Raw genomic sequence first — 7,328 nt, forward strand, 5'->3', positions numbered from 1 at the left:
ATTTATAATCACTGATTTAAAATCTTCATATACTAATTCCATTATCTTAGTCATTTCTGGCTCAGTTTCTATGTATGGTTTTTTTTTCTTTTCATTATGGGTCATATTTTCCTGTTTCATTGCATACCTAGTTATTTTTTATTGGTTGCCAGACATTGTGAATTTTACCTTATTGGATACTGATTTCTTTTGTATTGCAGTAAATGTTCGTAAGTTTTCTCTAGAACACAGTTACTGGGGAAACAGTGATCTGCTTAGATTTTGTTAAATGTTGTTAGACAGGACTAGAGCAACATTCAATCAAGGGCTATTTTTCCCCTATTAATAAGACAAACCCTTCTGAGTACTCTTCCTGATTCCCTGTGAGTTTTGAGGTATTTTAACTGTGGTTGGTGGCAAACAGGAGCTGTTTCCAGCTCTCATGAGGCATTGTTCTCTCGAGACCTTTGGTTGCTTCCCCGGCATCTGGGTCCTCTGCTGGTTTACTCACATACATTTGCTGAGCCTTTTTGACCTGAATACTGCAAGGGGTCCCTCTGAAGACCTCCAGAGCTCTCTCTGTGCAGCTCTTTTCTCTCTAGTACTCCACGCTGAACATTACCTACTTTGACCTTCCTGGACTCTCAGCTGCATCTCCTCAATTTAGAGAGACCGCTGGACTTTAACTGGCTTCCCCTTTCTTATAGTGCAGCCTTGAAACCTCTCCTGAAACCTCTCCAAGCAGTGAGCTGGGGCAATCCTGGGACTCATGTCATCTGTTTCCATCTCTCAGAGACTGCTGTCTTTTATTGCCTGATATCCAATGTTTTAAAATTGTTTCTTGTATTTGTCTTTTTTTCAGTTGTTTCAGGAGATAAGGTAAAGTCTTTGTTATTCCTCATGCTTTCTTCCAAATCCTTTGTTTTATACATTTATATCTTTAATCCATCTGGAATTTATTTTTTATGAGAGAAATATAGTTTTAATATTTTTCCAATGGTTAGCCAGTGGCCCAAAATCATATTTTGAATTCTTCCCTTCCCTCCTCACCCGGTTGGAAGTGTCTCCTTTATCATAAGCCAAACTTTCATAGATATTTGAGCCTGTTTCTGAACTCTTTATTCTATCCCTTTGATTTTCCATCTTTTATTGAATAGCAAACCTTTTTACTTGTTGAGATTTTAAAATACATTGCATTATGTAGTAGAACTAATTATCTCTCACTTATTTTTATTTTTTAAGATTTCCTTGAGTATCCAGACAATGTATTTTTCTGCATGAACTTTAATGTCATTTTCAGGTTTCTTCTGATATATTACAGATATTATTTATTGGGATTGCATTAAAAATGTAGGACCTAGACAAATACGAAAGTGGCAAAATGAAGAGTTGGGAGAGTACAAGTTCAATGACTTCAACTTTTCATGGTGAAGTAGGAGGCAAAGGCAAGGTGGGAGTGAGTAGGGCAGAGGTGAAATACAGACTAAAGATTTAAAGATAAACAATGGACATTTGAGTGACTCATATGTACTATAGAGTGGGGTTACTGGATCCCAGATTAGGAGAGTACCAGTGGTTATGCACAACACTGACCAAATATCTCAGGACTAAAAATGAAGATTCATCAGTGGGTGTTTGTACTTCCATATTTCCTTTCTCTGAAAAATACAAAACATGCCACTAACGGGTCCTGGAATCAATATTTGTTATTACCAAACCGAACAGATCTCTAGTCATCCATTTCTTTGAAAATACATGTCTCTCTAGTTGGCTGTCATATCACCATTGCCAGACGTCGTCTGTCCATAGTTGGCGCTGAGTAAATATTAATGAAATGAGTTAGTTAATTTCTGAATGGCTTCCTCTGACTTCTGCTAAAGATACTATGTTGTTATCTCTGCCAACCTGTCTTCAGATTTGAGGTCATCTTTGTCCAGCCAAAAATCCGAAAAATCACTTTTCCAGCTGCCTGGAAATGGGGAACTTAATGGTGGATTTCTTCTGCTATACAAATTGGTACAATGCCTTAAACTATTGTTTGAGAGAAGGCTTTTTCAATCTTAGACTTCTTAAACCTTTCCAAATTACCCTGGTTATTCATGTAAGTACACTTATGGGAGAATTAAGGTAAAGGACGGTTTAAGGCAAAAGTGACCTGATTTCGTTCAACCATTCGGGGATGTGCATCTCAAAAATAATGATAAAGGGAGGAGTCCACCTTTTGTTCATGTGTAATTCTTCTCAGTTTGACCCTTTATGAGCTGCACACTCCACTATTTGAACAATTCAGTGGTTTTGAAAGGTAGGCTCTCTTAGGTAAGTATAATTTTTCAGTAATTGTCTCTTGGTTTAGATGTCAGCATGCATATGGTTTAGATTAGTATAATACTTTTACCCTAAAAAAAGTTACTCAAGGTAACTTCTGGTAGAGAAAAACAGGGTGTTCTGGTTTCAGGGACAAAGTTTATTCTTCTGATAGGAAGGTAGATTTTAAGTACTCAAGGCAGTCTCCATGCAAGGATCAGTACTTAACAGGAAAGGAGAATTTAGAAAATTCAGAACCACTTAGACATTTTAGATCTTGGGCTGATGAGAACTTTTGTAGATCAAGTAGAGCTACTTGGAGCCTACTTCCTCCATTTTAACATTTATTTTATTATTTTATTTTAAGGGAAGCAAGTCTTGAAATGCTTTAATACTCCCTTAGAGACTCTTTGGCTATTACATAGCCCATAAAAAGCAATATTTGGATGATTTAGAGGGAAATGAATCAGAAATTTAAAGTTTCAGCTTTCCGTGCATGCAGCAAGACTCTGTCACCCCAGTCGATAGAAATGGCCCTTGGGGTAAACACATCTTGGATTTTATTGAAACAAAAATTATTGTCTATGCATGTATAGGTAGCAATATCTATTCCAAAATATTTTTATTTTAAAATATTTAGACACTCAATCTTATATTTTTCTCTTGATTAATAAAGAATCTAACAACTTCCCCAGTTTCTTCAGAAAAGGCAGTTTTCTTGCATCAAACCCAGTCAATTAAATTCTCCATTTCATAACCAAGCGGAAATGTGATCTCAGTTCCCCAGGCAATGTTTTCACAAGGTTTCTCTCAAAAGCTGTTTTAGGCTGTTCAGTCACACACCCCAAAGGGGGTGATGGTGGCAGAGGTCAGAGTATACATGTAACTGGTCGGCAATATTTTCAATATGGTTATTCCTCGTACATTTAATATTTATTTCTGCTTACATTTAAACAAGATTTTCATTTAGGCATTAGACTTGTGTGATAGAAGCATTTCTATGTAGATTAAGAAATGGCTTCACCCTCCACTGATGTAAATGGGAGTCAACAAACCTGGTTATCTCTCCTTGCTCTGCCTCTCTGAGTGATATATATATTCACATAAATATGACTGTAAAATATATTCTGATTATAAAAAATTCATGAAGTATAGGAAAATTATAGGGAAGAAATAAGAATCATCCAATAATTCTACCAACAGATAAGTACTCTTACCATTTTGGTTCATACACATCCATCTAATGTAGTTATAAATATATAATATGTACATTATTCACATATACATATCTATGTTATAAATATACACACATTTGTATGTATATTTACATAATAATTATATATGATTTTGTACTCAATTTTAACAATTTAAACAATATGTTGTGGGTATCTTCTCATGCTGATAAATACTGATCAACATTATTTTTAATGGCTGAATATTGTTCTGTTGTATGAATATACAATAATTTTTTCACTAATGACCTATTCACTAATCACCTATTTTTTCACTAACTACATATTCATGAATAGTTTCCAATTTTTTGCTTTTATCAAGAAAGTTATATTGAACATCCATATAGCTAAATATATAGCTGAAGTAACTCCTTATGATGAATTTAGAGAAAGAGAATTTCTGTTTCAAGTATATGCAGTGGATAGAATTTTGATACATTCAGTGAAACTGGCTTCAGAAAATTGGTAACAGTTTATACTTCCAAGTACAACTTTTTTTTCCATCGAAAGCAGAAAAATAATTTATTCCAAAAGATAGCAGAAATAAGAAATTCATCCTGAAAATATATATACTTTGGTATAAGTCTGGTGAGACAGATTCCCTCTGAACATGTTTTCCTGCTGACTGCCCCACTGGAGTCTTACTGTCTTGTGACAGTTTTTAAACACTTTGCTGATTCCCATGTTGTTAGCTGCCATCTTCAAATCCACAGGTTCCAAGGAGAGAGTAACGTGTTTTCCAGAAGAATAGCACTTTCTGTCTCAGAAGAGTACATAAACAATTTATGGAGGCAGCACAGTTTAGGTTAAATAGGCACATCATTCATCAAAGTGCAAAAAAAGGTGATAGGAAAAAAAATACTACATTGTGGACTAAGATATTCAAGTGTGGTGTGAATGTTTAAGGCAGCTGATGGCCAAATGAGGCGAGTCGAGGAAGGTGGTCTGGGAATGGAGGTGATTTTGCCTCTAGAGGCATTCTCTTCACGACCTCAATGACTGAGCACTGGCGACCAGGTCTTCTTCCTCAAGGCCAGTGATACTCAGGCTACCAGATGGTTTCATTTGTCAACTGTGGTCCAAAGAGAGTTGAGTTGGACCAGAATTGCAGTTAGCCAAAAGGGACAGCAGCAAACTGAACAGGTCGCCAACATGGTGATGATAACGCCCCGGCTGGGACCCTTAGGGATGAACCAGAGCACCAGGAAGCCAATGAAGCCCCAGAACACACCCATCACAATGAGAGGCACGGTGAAGCCAGTATATGCCATGGTTGTCGTTGGAGCTGCCAGCCCCTGCCCCACCGCCACACTTCGGTTCCCCCGGAAGCGTCCCAGGTGCAACACTGAATACGAATTTCCCCACATTATCGTAACACTTGGTGTTATCGACCGTTTTTATTTTAGTCATTTGTTAGGAGAAAAATATCTCATTAATGTTTACCTTGCATTTCTTAGTTCACTACTTAAACATTTCATATATATTTATTTTCACTGATATTTCTTTATTTGTTCACACTGGACAAAAGGACAGTGTTTCTGTCCTTTGTCCACTAATAGATTGATTTTTAAACTTTTTTAAATTAGTTTTTAGGGCTCTCTATAAAGATACTAAGTTTTTTGTCTTATATATGTCCTCCCAATATCTTTTCCAAGGTTGTCATTGTCTTTTATTAAAATTGAGGCAAAACATATATAATAAAGTGTACAAACATTAAGTTTACAGGCTGGTATGCATATATAACATAACAATCACCTACATCTAGAAAAAACATTTCCAGCACCCAAAAAGGCCCCCTCATTTTCCTTTCCAGGCAGCACTTCCCCACAGAGTAACCCCTATCCTGACACCATAGATTAGTATTGCCTGTCCTTAAACTGCATAGACCAGATGGAATCATACGTGGGAAGAAGTCTCTGGCTGTTTCTGCTTACCATTATGTCTGGGAGAGTGATCCACATTGATACAGGTAAAGTAGCTCATTATTCCAAAACACAATTCACCCATCAATAAAACAAGATAATAATAGTACTTATGTTGTGATCTGAGATGAATGAGTTAACTTCACCAGAATAGTGTCTGACCCATGGTAAATAATACATGGAAGTTACTAGTATTATACCACTGTATTCTACTTGCTCATTGTTTAAAATTGAAGTATTTTACAAAGTATTAAAATTGAAGTTGATTTACAATGTTCCAGGTATATAGGAAAGTGATTCAGATACATATACATATACATATATATGTAAAAATCTATTTTCCATTGTAGGTTATTATAAGATATTGAAGATAGTTCCCTGTGCTATACAGTAGGCCCTTATTGGTTATCTGTTTTATATATATTAATGCCAAACTCCTAATTTATCCCTACCTCCCCTTTCCCCATTGGTAATCATAAATTTATTTTCTATGTCTGTGAGACTATTTCTGTTTTGGTAATAAGTTCATTTGTATCATCTTTTTAGATTCCATTTACAAATGACATCATACATTTATCTTTGTCTGACTTACTAATTTTTTTAATTCAGAGTTTTTTCATCAATATTCATGAATGAGTTTAGTCATGCTTTAGCATTTGTGCACTTGTGTGCTGCCCTTGTATTGCTTGGATGTTGGACTATGCTAGTCAATGGCAACTTCACCTACCTGGGTGTTCTTTCCATAAGTTGTGAAACGAACCTTTACCACTCACATCCACCCAAGATTCCTACCAAATCTGCCTCCCAGATACATATCAGATCTGCTGACTTTTCATCACTGCCTTCCCCACTCTAGTCCATACCTCCTTCATCACTCCTTTCGTCCGCTAGCCGGTCCCCCATTTCTAAACGTGTTCTCCTTCCCATTGTGCGTAGGTTAACAATCTAAGATCCTTATCAAGATCTACCGGCCTCTTCAGATAATGGCGCTGCCTACCTCTCCACCTCTGGTTTGCACCAGTAACCCTCTCGCCCTCATGCTCTGGACATACTCCCTGCCCAGCGACACACTCCCCATCCCTAGCCTGGCCAATCCCTACTTATTCCTTCCCACTGAAGTTTTCCCTTTATGTGGCAATATCAAACAAATCTCCCTATGAAATCACTCATCTTACCTTTTTCTTTTCTTTCTTAGCCCTGAAAACATGTGTAATTATGCATTTATTTGTATTTTTGTTTAATAGCTCCCTCTTAGGTCTATGAGGTACTGTTTTGTTTGCCACTTTATTTAGCATAATGCTTTTGCACATAAGAATTGCTCAATACATGTTTATTGAATGAATGGCTCCCAGTCTAACAGTGGAGACAGAAACATAGACAATAGCAATGAAAGGAAAAGCTGAAACAGATGTATGGACAGAGATGTCGAGGGCACAGAGAAGGAAGAAAGCATGCTGGGAGAACCCTCCTGTTGGTGGGTTGCAGAGAGAGTTGCTCACTGATTGACTAACCGTCCCTTGAATGTTATTCTCCCGGAGTTGACATGTTGGCAGCACTGTATTACTGTTCAACACACAGGGAAGGAGTTGGGTTCTTGCCAGATAATTAGATGCACAAGTCCCAAGAGGACCCAGAGAGGCAAAAATTTGCCTGAGCTCTTGGCTCACACACAGAGCACAATGGCATCTCTGAAAAGGGCAGAAGTCCGCTGCACCTACAAGCCCTGTTTATTTTCTCCTGCAGCAGAGGGGACGGTATAGGTCAGCTGCAGTGGTGCATCTGATGAATATTTATTGACCCAAAATGTCACGCTGACAGACATGTGGACAGGCAGACACAGAAGCCTCACTTCTCTGCTCCCAAGGTTGTGACTTGGCTGACACTTCCCCAC

The 7,328-nt window shown here is 37.4% G+C and overlaps 1 pseudogene; it reads right to left on the minus strand.

Moving 5' to 3' along the window:
• Nucleotides 1–4,542: 4,542 nt before the first annotated feature.
• LOC123612450 (V-type proton ATPase subunit e 1 pseudogene) lies at nucleotides 4,543–4,786 on the minus strand (annotated as a pseudogene).
• Nucleotides 4,787–7,328: the final 2,542 nt, after the last annotated feature.

The sequence above is a fragment of the Camelus bactrianus genome, chromosome 9 (genome assembly GCF_048773025.1).
Source record: "Camelus bactrianus isolate YW-2024 breed Bactrian camel chromosome 9, ASM4877302v1, whole genome shotgun sequence".
In the NCBI taxonomy this organism is placed as follows: Eukaryota; Metazoa; Chordata; class Mammalia; order Artiodactyla; family Camelidae; genus Camelus; species Camelus bactrianus.